This window comes from Hyaena hyaena, unplaced genomic scaffold (genome assembly GCF_003009895.1).
Source record: "Hyaena hyaena isolate Hyena2069 unplaced genomic scaffold, ASM300989v1 scaffold_548, whole genome shotgun sequence".
NCBI classification, from domain to species: Eukaryota; Metazoa; Chordata; class Mammalia; order Carnivora; family Hyaenidae; genus Hyaena; species Hyaena hyaena.
Window position 1 is genome coordinate 219,682 of NW_024081181.1, and position 14,393 is coordinate 234,074.

The 14,393-nt window shown below is 52.8% G+C and overlaps 1 protein-coding gene across 6 annotated transcripts in view; it reads left to right on the top strand.

Moving 5' to 3' along the window:
• Positions 1 to 524: 524 nt before the first annotated feature.
• The window catches only part of DNAJB6 (DnaJ heat shock protein family (Hsp40) member B6), a 64,885-nt gene continuing 51,016 nt past the window's right edge, over positions 525 to 14,393 (top strand). For 4 of the 6 annotated variants that reach the window (XM_039255864.1, XM_039255859.1, XM_039255863.1 and 1 more), the window contains exon 1: positions 529 to 611. The gene's annotated coding sequence lies outside the window, so the exon portion shown is untranslated. Of the gene's footprint in view, positions 612 to 1,648; positions 1,804 to 14,393 lie in introns of all 6 variants that reach the window. The other 2 variants (XM_039255860.1, XM_039255861.1) reach the window with 2 other exon arrangements.

Here is a 14,393-nt window from a genome sequence, read left to right on the forward strand (position 1 = left end):
AGCGGCGGCCCAGGACGCGGGGGTCGGGGGCGGCTCCGGAGGGGCGCGGGCACCCTGCCGCGCGGGACGGCGGGGGACACGCTCCCTTCCACGCGGAGCTCACAAAGGGGTCGCTTCCGCTCGGAGCTCCACCTGCGCCCGCAGTTTCTTCTACAGTAACCGGTCTACACCAGCGGAGGTCACGGAGTCGTGTCCCCGGGCGGCCGAAGTGGCTGCGGCAGGCGGGCCCCGGGGAGACGAAGACGGGCGCGGGTGCGTGACCCGCCGCCGCCAGGCTCGGGGGGCGCGGGGCGGCACCGGCGGGGGCTCCGGGGCGCCGCTCCGGGCTCCGCTCCTCCCTTCCCGCCCGCGCCCGGGCCTCCGCGAACGTTCGGGAAGGCGGGCGGGGTGGGGCGCATGCGCGGCGTCAGGGCCGGGCGGAAGTGCAGGTCGCCGCGCCGCCGCCGCGTGACGCACTTCCTGTTTGTTGTCGGAGAAAGGAGAGAAAGGAAAGCGCGAGGAGCCGCCGCCGCCGCCGCCGCCGCCGCCGCCAGCGCTGCAGTGCCGGAGCCGAGGGGACCCGGGCCGCCGCCCCGCCGCGCCTCCTGCCCGCTGCCGGCTCCCTGTCCTCGGTGAGCGTCGCCCGCGGGCGGGGGTCGGGCCTCGGGGCCGGCGTGAGGCCGGGCTTGGGGGTCGGACAGGGGGTCGGGGACCTGGGGCCTGCTGTGGGGCCCGGGTTTCGGGAGGTGGGCCTCGGGCTGGGGCGGCGCTCGTCAGGCGCCCCGTGTAGAGCCGGAGCGGCCGTGAGGCCAGGGCCGCGGGAGGGTGCCGGGGGGTCGGGGGTGGGCGTCGGGCCTCACTCAGGCCGTCGGTCAGGCCGGGGGTCGGGCCGCGGAGCACGGGGACCCGGTGGGGGGCGTCCTGGCCCCGGGAGCCGGGGGGTGGCATTCGTGCCGGGCCGGCCCGCGCCGGCGGTTGGGCCGGGGCCCGTGCGGAGGGCGGGCGGCGCGGGGCCGGGGTCACCCCGCGTGCGTCCAGTTCGGCAGCGGCGGGGCCCGGCGGCGCGGAAGGCCGGTTTGTTCCCTCCCAGCCCCGCGTGGAGGAGCCCAAGGCCGAGGCCGGGTGGTCTGCAGAGAGCGAGCGAGCGAGCGAGAGCGAGCCTCGTGGGGGGCGGCGCTGCCGGGCGCGGAGACCAGGAAGCGGCTCCCGGAGACGCGAAGCCGCGTTCCCGGAACTTCCCACTGGGGTTTTTCAAAACTTTGTGGACGAGCAGAATGCCTGCCTTTCGGCCGAAGCAGCCGGCGTGCGTGGCGGGCCCCAGGCTGCTCCGTGGTCCGTGTCGCTGCGGCTCACACCCGCTTGTGCCCGAGCGGGGACGGTCTCAGACCTGTGTGTGAGGTAGTGCCGTGGCTCGGGGACGTGGGCCGCGCGCGCCACTTTGTCACCTACGTGCGGACGGGAAACGGGGCAAGGTCACGCCGCCGCCCGAGGGTGGGGGGCGCCGCCCTGGAAGCCGGAGGCTGCAGCCCCCGTGGGTGGGCCGGGCCGAGCGCTGCTCCGTCCAGTCACGACCTGCGGTTTGTACGACTTGAGTTAGGGACCACTTGAGTGACGCGAGGAAATAAAAGAAACCCGTTTGCTCTGAACGCGTTTGCGGATTGTTTTTCAGGTTTAATCGTTTTCTCTAGTAATCCTGTGTATCAGGAATGTTTCAGTGCCGCGTGTTTACAGCCCGCCCCTCCCCGGACTGCTCCTCTCGGATTTCCCTGGGAAATTTAATCTGGACTTCTCCGGTTCACAGTAAGAGACTCCGGTTTCTTCGGGGTTAGTACTTGCATATGTATATTTTTTAATGTTTGTTTATTTATTTATTTATTTATTTTGAGAGACTGTGAGCAGGGGAGGGGCAGAGAGAGGGGATCAGGATCCCAGTGGGCTCCACAGTCCGCACAGAGCCTGAGGCGGCGCTTGAACCCACACCAGAGATCACGACCGGAGCGGATGCTTAACGACTGAGCCCCCGCCCCCCACCTTGTACGTCTGTATCTGTATGTCGTGTAACACAAAGACCCGTGCTTTTTATGTACATTCAGTGAGCCGTGGAATGTTTTGTATTCGCCTGTGAATTCAGGGAGTAAACGGCCTTGGCCGAGTGGTTGGTAGGTGTGGGAGCTGAGAGGTTGGGTTTTGAGAGGGGCCTAAACTGCCTTGACCTGGTGCCGTAGAGGGCGGGGGAGATTGGGAATTTAAAAACGAGCCTTTAGAGAGTTCCAGAGGAGTTCACACCCTTGTAGGAAAAAACAGGTTTTAAATTTGTTCTCTTGATTTGACTCGTGTATTTGAGAGGTGTTTTCGGCTGCCAGTCGGACTTACCTGGAGGGCTGGGTGGGGAGTATCGTTTGAGTGATATTCTGAAGACGAAATTGTGGATAGGGAATTACACTGTTCCTGCAATTAAGTGGCTTACAATAGCTTTTCTTTTTTTTAACAAACTCATGATTGTTACAGCTATAAGAATTAAGAGTAGACCCATTTTTCGCTGTATTAACTATTTTGGACAGTTTCAAACAAATACAGTTGTACTCCACACCATCAGTAGTTTTCATCGTAGCAGACTCAGAAATCAGGTTTGAGGTGGGATGATGTATGCATATTTTTTAGTTTTAAAAAGGGCACGTTAACACTTGGTAAGTTATTTTTTATTAAAAAATTTTTTTAACGTTTATTTTTGAGAGAGTGGGATGGAGTGGGGGAGAGGCAGGGAGAGGGAGACACAGAATCTGAAGCAGCTCCATGCTCTGAGCTGTCAGCACAGAGCCTGATGCGAGGCTCCAACTCCCAAACCATGAGATCATGACCTGATCCAAAGTCAGATGCTGAACTGACTGAGCTGCCCACGTGCCCTCGTAAATTATTTTAGTCTCAGTTTCTCAGGGTTGCAGTGTAATGCTCACTGTGTCACCTTGGTGATGTCCCTGTTACTTTCCACTGAGGGTACAGTGGTGGGACTGCCTTCAGCCATGCCAGCTGCTGTCATGGTTAAGGCCGGTTACGTGCCATTTCTGATGTGGGTTAGGTTAATGGAATCAGGCTTTATATTTGTAAGTTGATATTTTAACAGGATACTTAAAAAGCCTTATTTTGCCTTTTCACTGTCTTGGAAACGGTTGTAAAATTTATTGGTAGAGGACTACGTTGTAAGTCTGGTTTGCTCAGGACACCACCTAGTGGGGAAATGGGCATAATTGCGAGCTTATTAGGGAATTACTGGGGCAGGGGTGGGATTTAACAAACGCTGTAGTGGTTCTTTGATAAATGAGATTTGTGAGAACCTTAGTTCGGGAGGTAAGTGAGAAGAAAAGCAAAGTTGGTGAAGATAAGAATAGTAGTAGAAATGATTCTGTAGGGGCCCCTGGGTGGCTCAGTCACTGAAATGTCTGACTCTTGGTTTTGGCTCAGGTTAGGGTCTCACGGTTTGTGAGTTGAAGCCCTGGGTCGGACTGTGCCACCAGCAGAGTCTGGTTTGGGATCCTCTTCTCTGTCCCCCCTCGCTTGTGCTTGCTCATTCGCTCTCAAAATAAACAAACCTAAAAAAAAAAAAGGATGATAGTGTAGGAATGAAAAGGCTATTTTATTTATTATTATTTTTTACTGTTTTTTTTTATGTCGTATTTTATTTCTGAGAGAGAGAGAGTGTGAGCAGGGGAGGGGCAGAGAGAGAGGGAGACACAGCATCTGAAGCAGCTCCAGGCTCTGAGCTGTCAGCACAGAGCCCGACACGGGGCTCGAACCCACGAACTGTGAGATCTTCACCTGAGCTGAAGTCAGACGCTTAACTGACTGAGCCACCCAGGCGCCCCGCAAAGACCATTTTAAAGCCGATTTGGAAAAAAGAACTTCTGGATAATCCAGCTTGCAGAAATTTGATGCTTTCCTTGTGTGTTGATAGTTTTTCAAACTTCAAAATTTTAGGGTCACATGCAAAAACCAGTTGACCCTTGTTTTTTTTTTTTTTTTTAGGAAGTTTATTAATTTTGAGGGGCACCTGGGTGGCTCAGTCGGTTAAGTGTCTGACTTTGGCTCAGGTCATGATCACATGGTTCGAGCCACGCGTCAGGCTCTGTGCTGACAGCTCAGAGCCCAGAGCCTGTTTCAGATTCTGTATCTCCCTCTCTCTCTGACCCTCCCCGTTCGTGCTCTGTCTCTCTTTCAGAAATAAAGAAAACATAAAAAATTTTTTAAAAAAAAGTTTATTAATTTTGAGAGAATGTGAGCAGGGGAGGGGAGAGAGGGAGAGAATCCCAAGCAGGCTCCACACTCACGAACCGGGAGATCCTGAGCTGAAGTGAAGTTGGATGCTGAACCCACCGAGCCACTCAGGTGCACCCACAACTGACCTCTTTTGTTTTAATATTCTATCTAAGAAAGTTTCAAAAATACCTCATTTTTTAAAAATATTTCTTTTTTTTAATGTTTTATTTATTTCTGGGAGAGAGAGGGAGAGAGAGAGAGACAGTGTGAGCAGGGGAGGGTCAGAGAGAGAGGGAGACACAGAATCCGAGAAAGGCTCCAGGCTCTGAGCTGACTTTTCACCAGCAAGGGCGATTACAGTTTGCCTTGTTTTTTGTGCCGGGTCTCCCTGTGCGGTCCCCTAGGGCAGGCCCGGAATCTTCCCTCCTGTGTTCCCTGTGTGCCTGTCTATAGCGGTGTTCCAGACCCAGAGTGCGGAGAAAATACTGGTTCGGTTGGGGCCTTCTTCCAGGTGTGTCTTTGTCCTGATTACCTTGCTGTGATTCATGGAATCTAGAGTTTAGGAAAGATGGGGGGGAAAATACCTAATTTGCCTTCACAAGTACCAGGACTGGGTATACTTGGTATTTTTTGTGTTTTATTATTATTATTTTTTTAATATTTTTTTATTTCTGAGAGAGAGGCAGCATGAGCAAGGGAGGGTCAGAGAGAGAGAGAGGGAGACACAGAACCTGAAACAGGCTTCAGGCCCCGAGCTGTCAGCACAGAGCCTGACGCGGGGCTTGAACGCGCGAACCGTGAGATCATGACCTGAGCTGAAGCCGGACGCTTAACTGACTCAGCCACCCAGGCACGCCTGTTTCTTCTGTTTGAATGGAAGGAAGTTAGCCATGCTTCTAAGTGTCTAATAGTTGATGATGGCCTGTTTTCACAATCATTGGTCTGAGATCTTGAGTTACCGTGGAGGTAATTTCCTCGTTTGTTTCAGGAATACTTAAGGACGTGTCGGGTAAGCACCAGATAAAGACGTAGATTGTGTAAGGAATGATGCTTCACTCTGTGTTTTTCCCCCTACGTACGTGTGTGTTCTGGTAATTTGTCAGGTAATGAAATGACACGTGGGAAACTCCCAGACCTTTTTCTTGTTGAATGTCTGGCCTGCTTTTCCATTATGCAGACAGCATTGCACTCAATTAGTTGATGTCACAATTAAACATTTGAAAATGGTTTCTTTACAGTTATCTTTTTCCTGGTTAACAGAAGTAATGAGCATTTTGATTTTCTGGTTTTTATTTATTTTTTAAATGTATTTCTGAGAGAGAGAGAGTGTGAGCAGGGGAGGGTCAGATAGAGAGGGAGACACAGAATCTGAAGCAGCCTCCAGGCTCTGAGCTGGCAGCATAGAGCCCGACGTGGGGCTCAAAAACCCACGAACTGTGAGATGACCTGAGCCGAAGTTGGATGCTTAACCGGCTGAGCCACCCAGGTGCCCCGATTTTCTGGTTTTTAAAACTAAAGAGGGGGAATGTCTTCAATGGATTTATGACCTGAAATTATGTTACTTTAAACTGGTGAGTGCGCAGCATTCTGTAGGGGGAGAGTGAGAAGAGGCCTTGTGCAAGGAGGAGGGCTTTCTCCCTTGAGCTCCGTTTTCAGTGATGAGTCTCCGGGATTGGGAGGAACAAAGGAGGTTTTGTTGTTTTGTAGGCAGAGCAAGGTTTGTTAGATGTTAGGTGGAGAGATGCTTGAGAAAGGTCGGGTGGAAAGATGGCCGCTTCTCTGTGGGTGGCTGGGGTTTGGGATGCGGCGTAACAGCACCTCCGGGCCCGAGGACGCGGCTCTGAGAGTCTGTACGCGGTCTGTGTTGGTAGCAGTCACGTTCAGCACATACGTTCTTGATGGGCCCCTCTTCTTTAGAAAATAACAACAAACCCGAGGTGGTGTCACTGAGCCTGGTAGGAGCTGCGGCTTGTTAGCGCTGAGTCCTCGCGGGGCGCGTCTCCTAGGCCGTCAGGTACCTGCTGGCTTTATGGTCAAAGCTGAGAGGAAGCTTCGTGGACAAGAGCACTCCGGGCCTTATTTCAGAGACATGAGTTTTGCTTGCAACTTGTTGCGGGGGGCGGGAGGGGGATGGTGTTTGGGGGGAGGCAGTGAGTTTGTGCAGTTGAGTGGTGTGGTGGGATGTGTTGTCACACTTCACTTCCACCTTTCTTCCAGTGCCAGGGTGTTCTCTCTGTAGTTAGAGAGAGCTCTTCTTTCCTTGGACTGGGTCACATGCAGTCCGTAAAGAGTGTCTGATTTAAGGGGCTAGAGTTTTAGGGATTATTTTATTTAACAGAGAAGCAAGGTGGCTCATTGGTCAGAGGAAGCCTTGAGTATGAATCAGGTGAATTTTTGAAGGAACCAAGCAGTTTGGGAACCTGTAGGGCGCCTTCTGGTACTTTTTCGGTGATGCACAGGAAGAGAAGTTCATAAAGGCGGCTTGGCTGGGAAATCTATGCACTTTTCCCTCTTGATCATAAAAGGGAAATCTCACTCAGAAAAAATGACTAGACTTTTTTTACCCAGAATTCTACCGTCAAAAACTCTTGAGAAATAAAACTCGTAAATGTTAATAATAATGTGGTTTAATCCATCCGTAGAGTAAATGTAGACGATGCCCGCTGACTTAGCTTTGGGAAGCAGAACTTCGGTTTCGGTATTGAGGTCATGGTGCAGGGCTTAAAGTGCAAGCAACCGTAGAGAAATGGGTATTTGAACTACCAGCCTTCGCTCTGGGGGACATGTTGGCTGTGTGTGTGTGTGTGTGTGTCCCAGCTCCGTTTTTGTCATCGTAAGATCTACTGGGAAAGCAAGAGTCTTGATGGGCAGGGTGGACCCTGTGGAGTTAGACAGGAAAGACCGTCGATCCAGAGACTCTCTGGGAAAGAGGAGACATTTCACCCTTGGTGGAAGCTGTGCTGGGAGAACTCACCTTCTGTTCACTCCAGCAGCGGTTTCCTCAGATGAACCAAAGCTTCAGACGACAGGATTTCTCTGTGTGTTGTCAGGACTACTGACGTGTAACCTAAATGAAGTGCGAATTTGTATTTCCAGAGACGGCTAGTCCCTGATTGTTGGGGTACAGTGTTGTGGATGGAGGCTTCTCCTTGAGAAGATGAGAGCAGGATCTACAATATCTGGCATATGTTGTGCATGCAAGAATCTATTTTTTTTAAGTTTATTTTTTGTGAGAGAGCATGCGAGCCGGGTGGAGAGGGAGAGTCCCAAGCAGGCTCCACGTTGTCAGCTGAGAGCCCGACGTGGGGCTTGAGCCCGTGAACCTCAACCATGAGATCATGACCTGAGCAGAAATCAGGAGTCAGACGCTGGGCGACTGGAGACGCCCCCCACGTGATAAGTAACCCTGCAGAGCACCGTCTCTGAAGGTCTCTGCCCGTGTGCCCCTGTCCCTGGAGCCTCTGTGCTCACAGCCTGCCCTGGACTTGCCCGGACTTGCCTGGGAGCCTGAACTGCACTCTGTCTCACGCTGATGGGAGCACTCTGTAGTGACCACTTTTTCTTGGCCCTAGAAGTGACTCTTTTCAGCCCAGCTGGTAGATGTTCCCCTGTTGAAGGAATGGATGTTAGAAGACATAGTAAAAACTTGGTTTCCAGTGGCCTTTGTAAAATTTGGATAAATGAACAAAAAACTCCCAAAACACAAAGGCCAGCAGGTGGAAAAATGGGCAAAGGATGTAGACCCCAGTTCAGTGGAAGCACTTAGAGAGCTCTTGAACATGAAAAGATGCTTAACTTCATAGGTGCCAACAGGTCAGGCTTCACTTAAGTGGTTGGAAAAGTCGAGACAGGCCAGTTAGTGTTCCTGAGGGCTGATAGTACTGGTTAGACTGGAAGTCAGTGCAGCCTCTGCGGAAGGCAGATGGGTAAGATAGTGTTTTGTTTTTGTTTTTGTTTTTGTTTTTTTTAAGACCCATTGTTTTGATGTAGAAATTTCTATAGCATACTTAGTGAGATATTCCTTTTTTTTCCTGTTTATTTATTTTGGGGGGGGGCAGGGAGAAGGGGAGAGAATCTCAAGCGGTCTCCATGCTGTTGTCGCAGAGCGCGATGTGGGGCTCGATCTCCAGGACCTGAGATCATGACCTGAGCTGAAATCAAGAGTGGGAAGCTTCACCTGCACCCCCCCCAGGTGCTCCCCTCGGTGTCATCCCGCCCATGTGAGATCTCACTGCTGTGTCTGAAGAGGGCAGCTCATGCTCGGAGGACCTGGGTCTGAGCTGGATCCCTGGATCACGGGTTCACCACTGCGGTGTGCAGCTCTGAGCCCCGGGTGGGTACCGTCTCTGGGCCCCAGGTTTTCCGGTGCATGCCCGAACTCGGGCTCAGGCGTCCCTGGGTCAGGGTGGTCCCGTGTGTGCGGTGTCTGCCACCCCACGGGATGGCTTTCATTGTTAAAGGGGTGATGGTGGGCCTGCCGGCCTCTGAGCCACATAAGGGCCTCTACAGCGAAGGCTGGGGGTGCGGGCCTGGCGCCTGCTTCCCGTCTGACTGTCGCTTCTGGGGGCGTGCCGCCACGTCCACATTTATTTGTCCTTGTACTACATGTATTTACTTTGGTGATTTAATCCTGAATTATTTATTTCTTATTTTTCTGACATAAAGTTGGCCTATGACATTGCAAGTTTGCAGCGTGTGTGTTTTTATACACTTGTGCGCTGCAGCACAGGAACGGTTGTGTAGCTAACACCTTTATCAGGTCACTTTATCATCGTTGTGTATTCACTTCACATGCATTTTTTTCCATTTGCCAAATTCAACCTTGCACGCTCTACCAGAAGTTGACATGCTGATTTAAATGGCCCCAGTTCTGCTCTTTTCACTGACCGAGTTTACCCTTGTGGGCGGCGGGTGTGTTCAGGTCACGTGCAGTGCTGTTCGTCTGAACACGGACTGGGAAAGAAAGGTTTTAAGTGTGTTTCCAGTGTGGGCGGGAGAATCGACCATCAGGCAAGCAGGTAGGGATGGGCTCCGCGGGGTCCTCAGAGGCAGCTCCCTGACGGGCATCAAAAAGGTCACCGTCAGGGACCAGGTGCCGGCCAGTGAGAAGATTTGCTCATTTGCTGAAGTCTTCCTAAACGTCACGTCCTTGGGGTTTACTGAGGGAGTATAAACCCTTCCCGCGCCAGCATTTATGGCACCGAGCGCGGCGTGCGCTGATGGCTAGGCCGGCAGGGCTGCAGCCGCCGCCCCGTAGGGAGGTGAGGGACCTTTAACAGCCCCTGACGGTGTGCTGCTCGGAGCAGCTGTGCTCCCTGGGCCTCGTTGTCTTCTGGGGAGTAGAGTACGGAGATCGACAGCTCACGCGGACGGGTCCTGCCCCCGAGGAGCTGGTGACGTGCAAAGCCTGGGAAACACCGCGATGGAGCGATGGGATGGGTGCTGTGACGGCGCACGTGTGAGCGGTTTCCGCGGAGAGAGAGCCCACGGGGAGCGTGTTCTCCCATTGCGGGCAGGATGGAGGATGCAGCAGGAGGGCCCGGGGGCTCAGGCCTCAGGGGTCAGAGCCCGGGGGGAACGTCCCGCTCGCACCCGGGGCGGCGTCCGGAGGATAGGGAATCGGGGGCCAGGCCTTTGGTGCTGGTAGTAAACTAATGAAACATTTCATTTTAACTGTTGCAGGAAAAATAACTAGCATTTCTGACTTGTGTTTTTTGTGAATATTACAGCGTATCCATTAACATTAATTTTTAAAAATGTTAAAAAAAAAAGAAAACAGTAAAGGTGACAGGCATGAAAAGCAAGAGACCAGAAGCCAGGGTTCTGACTGGGGTCCTTGCAGGTTCGCGCGGACGCAGACCTGCCTCCTGTGCGACCTTGCACTTGTTGCGGCGGGTGGTGACCCTGGGGAGGGGCTGAGCTGGGGCAGGGCAGCTGCCGGGCCCTAGGGGACGAGCTGCTTGAGGTTCAGGGAAGGGGTGAGTCTCAGGAACTCTTGGGTGTCCAGTTTGACTGGCCGGGGGTGTGGGGGAGCCCGTGGGAGCGCCCCGTGGAGGGAAGAGCAAGCCCTTCCAAGTGCCCGAAAGGCTGATTGAGAGCTGGGTGGGTCAGCGTGCAGCGCAGGGGCACATTCTGTAGGTGGGTTTCAGGGTGCTTTATTCAGACCATTGGTTTTTGGTTTTTTTTAAGTTTATTGTGAGAGAGTGGGGGGGGGGGGCAGCGAGAGGGAGAGAAAGAGTCCCAGGGAGGCTTTGCAGTGTGGGCCCTGACTCGGGGTTCAAACCCACCCACAAACCCTGAGATCATGACCTGAGCCGAAACCCACGTCTGACTGACTGAGCCACCCAGGCGCCCCCAGACCATTGATGTTAAAGTGACTGCTGATTTAGTTGGATTAACATCTAACAACTTTGTTAACCGTTATAGGTTTTTACCAGTGTCTTTGTTGCTGTTTTTGTTTTCCATGCTTCCAGGCTTTTTTGCCTTTTGTAGCTTAAAATTTATTTTAAGTTGATGTATTTTTTTTTGATGGGAGGAGAGAATTCCAAGCAGGCTCTTCACCTTCAGCATAGAGCCCAAAGTGGGGCTTGATCTCATGAACCAGGAGATCACCAACTGAGCTGAAATCAACATGGGGTGCTTAACCGACTGAGCCACCGAGGCGCCTCTGCCTTTTGTAGATTTAATCAATCGTTTTATGGGATTCCATTTTCTTTCCTTTTTAGAGTGTTACCTTTTATTTCTTTTTACCTTTTTTAGTGGTCGCCCTAGAGTTTGCAGTGTACATTTACAACCAACTGCAGGCACAGTTATGTGACACTGCAGTGGTCCCTGGGTAGCACAAGTACCGTGTGACCACCCGCCCCGGGGGTTCTCACTCACGCCACTTGCAGGAAGCCCGGGCGTGTGCAGAAGCGTCTGTAACGGGAGATGTTGTTGCTGTGACTGGAGGGAACTGCTATTTGTTTGATTAATAACAAGTGAAAGTTTAGTTTATATGTGCTGCCCCTTTCTCTCGCATTCGTCGCGCAGGTCTGAGTTCCGCCGGGCACCCTGGCCCTTCTCCCGGGAGGGCTGCTGGCGCTTCTGCGAGGCCCGTCCGCGGGCAGCAAGCTCCCTCCGTTCTCGCTGGTCAGAGAAGGCCTTTGTGCCTCCCTGGTGCAGGAGAGCCTGCAGGGCTGCCGAGCTGGAGGTCGGTGCCCTCGTCTGCCCCCAGCGCGTAAGCCTCTTCCACTCCCTCCTTTCTTACATGGACGGAATTCTCTTGCTTCCTCATAGGTAGGCGGTCTTTTCCTCTGGCTTCTGTCAGGGTTTTTTTAATGTTTGGTTTTCTGAAGTTTGAATGTGATACGCCCAGGTGTAGTCTCCTGGTATTTAGCCCACGTGCTCTTCCCCAGTCTTCTTGGATGTGTGGCTGGGTGCCTGACGCTCATCTGGGGGACACGCTCAGTCGTTTGTTCCTTCAGATCGCTTCGGGGTCGGTTGAGGCTTCCACCTTCCGGTCCCTGCTCTGCTCCGCCTGCCCCGTGGCTCGGCCGTGCCCGTTCCCCGGCGGCTCATCTGAGGCCTGGCTCGTTTCTGCTGGGATTTTCATCTCTAGCGTTTCTTGTCGACTCTTCGAAATTTCACTGTGCTTACATTGTGCTTCCGTTCCTGTGTGTAGTCTGCTTTTCCATTAGTGTCCGAGCACATTAGTCACAGTTTTACCAGATTCCTGGCGGTGATTTCTGCCTGTGGGTCTTGTCCCGACGCTTGCTTAGGCCAGCCGGACTGGGTTGTGCCCTCCATTGTAACTGGTGCTGTTTTGTTGGAAGCTGGGCCTGATGTCCCCGGCAAAAGGAGCTGCTTGCTGTCAGTGGGCCTTCACTGGTGTGCAGGCCGGTGGGGGTTGGGGGGACTGTCCCCTGTCCCTGAGTGTGTCTCAGCTTTCTGGGCCACTTTGCCAGTGCCTCCCACTTCCCCTCAGGCGGGACAGGAGGGCTGGAGGGCACTGGATTCGGGTATTTCTCTACCCCAGGCAGGTTGGGCTCTGGTAAAACGTTTCCCAAGGGCAGATCGCCTCCAGGAGAGAATAGCTTTGCTTGTTTAGAGGGGGCAGAGAAAGGGGGAGAGAGCCCCAGGCAGGCTCCACCCGCAGCATGGAACCCTGCTGGGGACTGGGAGCTCATGATCTGAGTCTAAATCAAGAGCCAGACACTCAACCCACTGAGCCACCCAGGCTCCCTGTTTTGGTACTTGTGTTTATTTTGTTTTAAAGTTTATTTAATTAAAAAAGTTTTTTAATGTTAATTTTTGAGAGACAGAGCACAGGCGGGGGAGGAGCAGAGAGAGGGGGAGACACAGAATCGGAAGCAGGCTCCAGGCTTTGAGCTGTCAGCACAGAGCCCAACGCGGGGCTTGAACCCACAAATCGTGACATCATGACCTGAGCCGAAGTTGGGCACTTAACTGACTGAGCCACCCAGGTGCCCCTTATTTATTAAAATTAAAAAATTTTTTCTATTTCTTTTTTAACATTTGTTTATATATTTTTACAACGACGGTGAGAGTACAAACAGGGAAGGGGCAGAGGGAGAGGGAGAGAATCTGAAGCAGCCAGCGCTGAGCCCTGCACGGGGCTCCGTCCCACCAACCGCTGAGCTGGCATACGTGCCAGACTTTCTCGCTTCAGCCGCTGTGTTGGACTGACTGGCAGAAGGCTCCAAGAGGACGCTGACCCTTAGCTACCACCTGTGTCTCTCGAGAACACTGTTCTAGAACCCTCGTGGCACTGCCCCTGACCACAGTGTAGCTTGAGAGGCTGGTTCCTGTAGGATTGGCAGGCACACAGAGATATTTTTAATCTTGTCACTTGTAATTTTATTTTTGGTTTTAATATATGTAGTAGTTTAGGTTTAAGTTTTATTTAAGCAAACCCGTGGTGAGGCTCGAACTCAAGACGTTGAGATCACGAGTCCCAGGCTTTTCTGACTGAGCCAGGCAGGCACCCCTAGTTCTGTGTAGTTTTTAGTGCACATTGTGTGTCCTGGGGAGGTGTACGCTTTTCTGCTTGTGTGCTGTTCACCTGTGTCTAGGTAGGCACCAATGGCCTTTGTGACGTGCTTTCTGAACGTCCTGACGTTGAGGGTTATTAAGTTTATGGGAGGAGGTAGTTACTTTTGGTTAATGGGAATTAGTTTAGTGACTTTACGAAAGAGGTGGAGTGTTTTTCACTTGGTCAAGCCTATTTTGTTGCAAATTCCAGATTAACAAACCATTTGTCGTAAAAAGCAATTGTTCTAGGTGGAAAGAACATGAAGTCTGTTTTTCTATAGCTTGCTTATAATTCAGGAGTGGGGTCCTGTCGGAAATGAGAGGAGTTTCAGAATACCGTTGGCAGAGATTATGTTATTTTCCCACTCATCCAGATTGCCTGTAAGCTTGAATTGATTTCTGTTAGGTTGTAGACCAGCCCTGTGTGGGTGGAGCCCTCTCTGTCCTCTGCGCGTGTTTTCCAGAATGGAGGTCGGTAGCCGCATGTGGCCGTGGGGCCCTTGAAATGTGGCTGGTGTGACCAGGTCCTGAGTTTTCAAGTTTTGTTTAATTTTAATGACTTGAGAAACGAATGGCTGCCTGCTGGCCAGCAGGTTTCCCCTCCCGGCAGTGAGGCTTCAGGTGTTTGCTGGGTGCAAGGCCACCTGCCTGAGGCCTTCGTGGGCCCCTGTGCTTTTTGTGGACGTGGTCTGCTCTTTCGTGTAATGATTCCTTTCTTGGCTCCTGGATGCCAGAGAGAAGCCACCTTTTCCTGGCAGTGGCCGCAGGAGATGGGGGTGGGGAGTAGGGAGCCGCATGCCCCAGGCCCTGGGCACACGGGAGAAGAGGAGGCAGGTGGGTGGGTGTCCCAGCCTCTCTGCGGGCTCCTGGTTTTCTGGTGCTCCCTGTTCCCTGTGACCGCAGGTGCACGTGGGAGGCCACAGGGGGAGCGTAGACTCAGAGCAAGCCCCAGGTGAGGCGGGACAGCACATTCTTTCCCTCCCTCAGACTTGCTTGCAGATGCAGCTGGTGAGCAGGGTTACAGCGGGCTGATCTCAGGAGGGTAAAGGCCATTTCAGTTTATTATTTATTAAAAATTTTTTATTGTTTATTTTTTGAGAGAGAGAGAGACAGAGCGTGAGTGTGGGAGG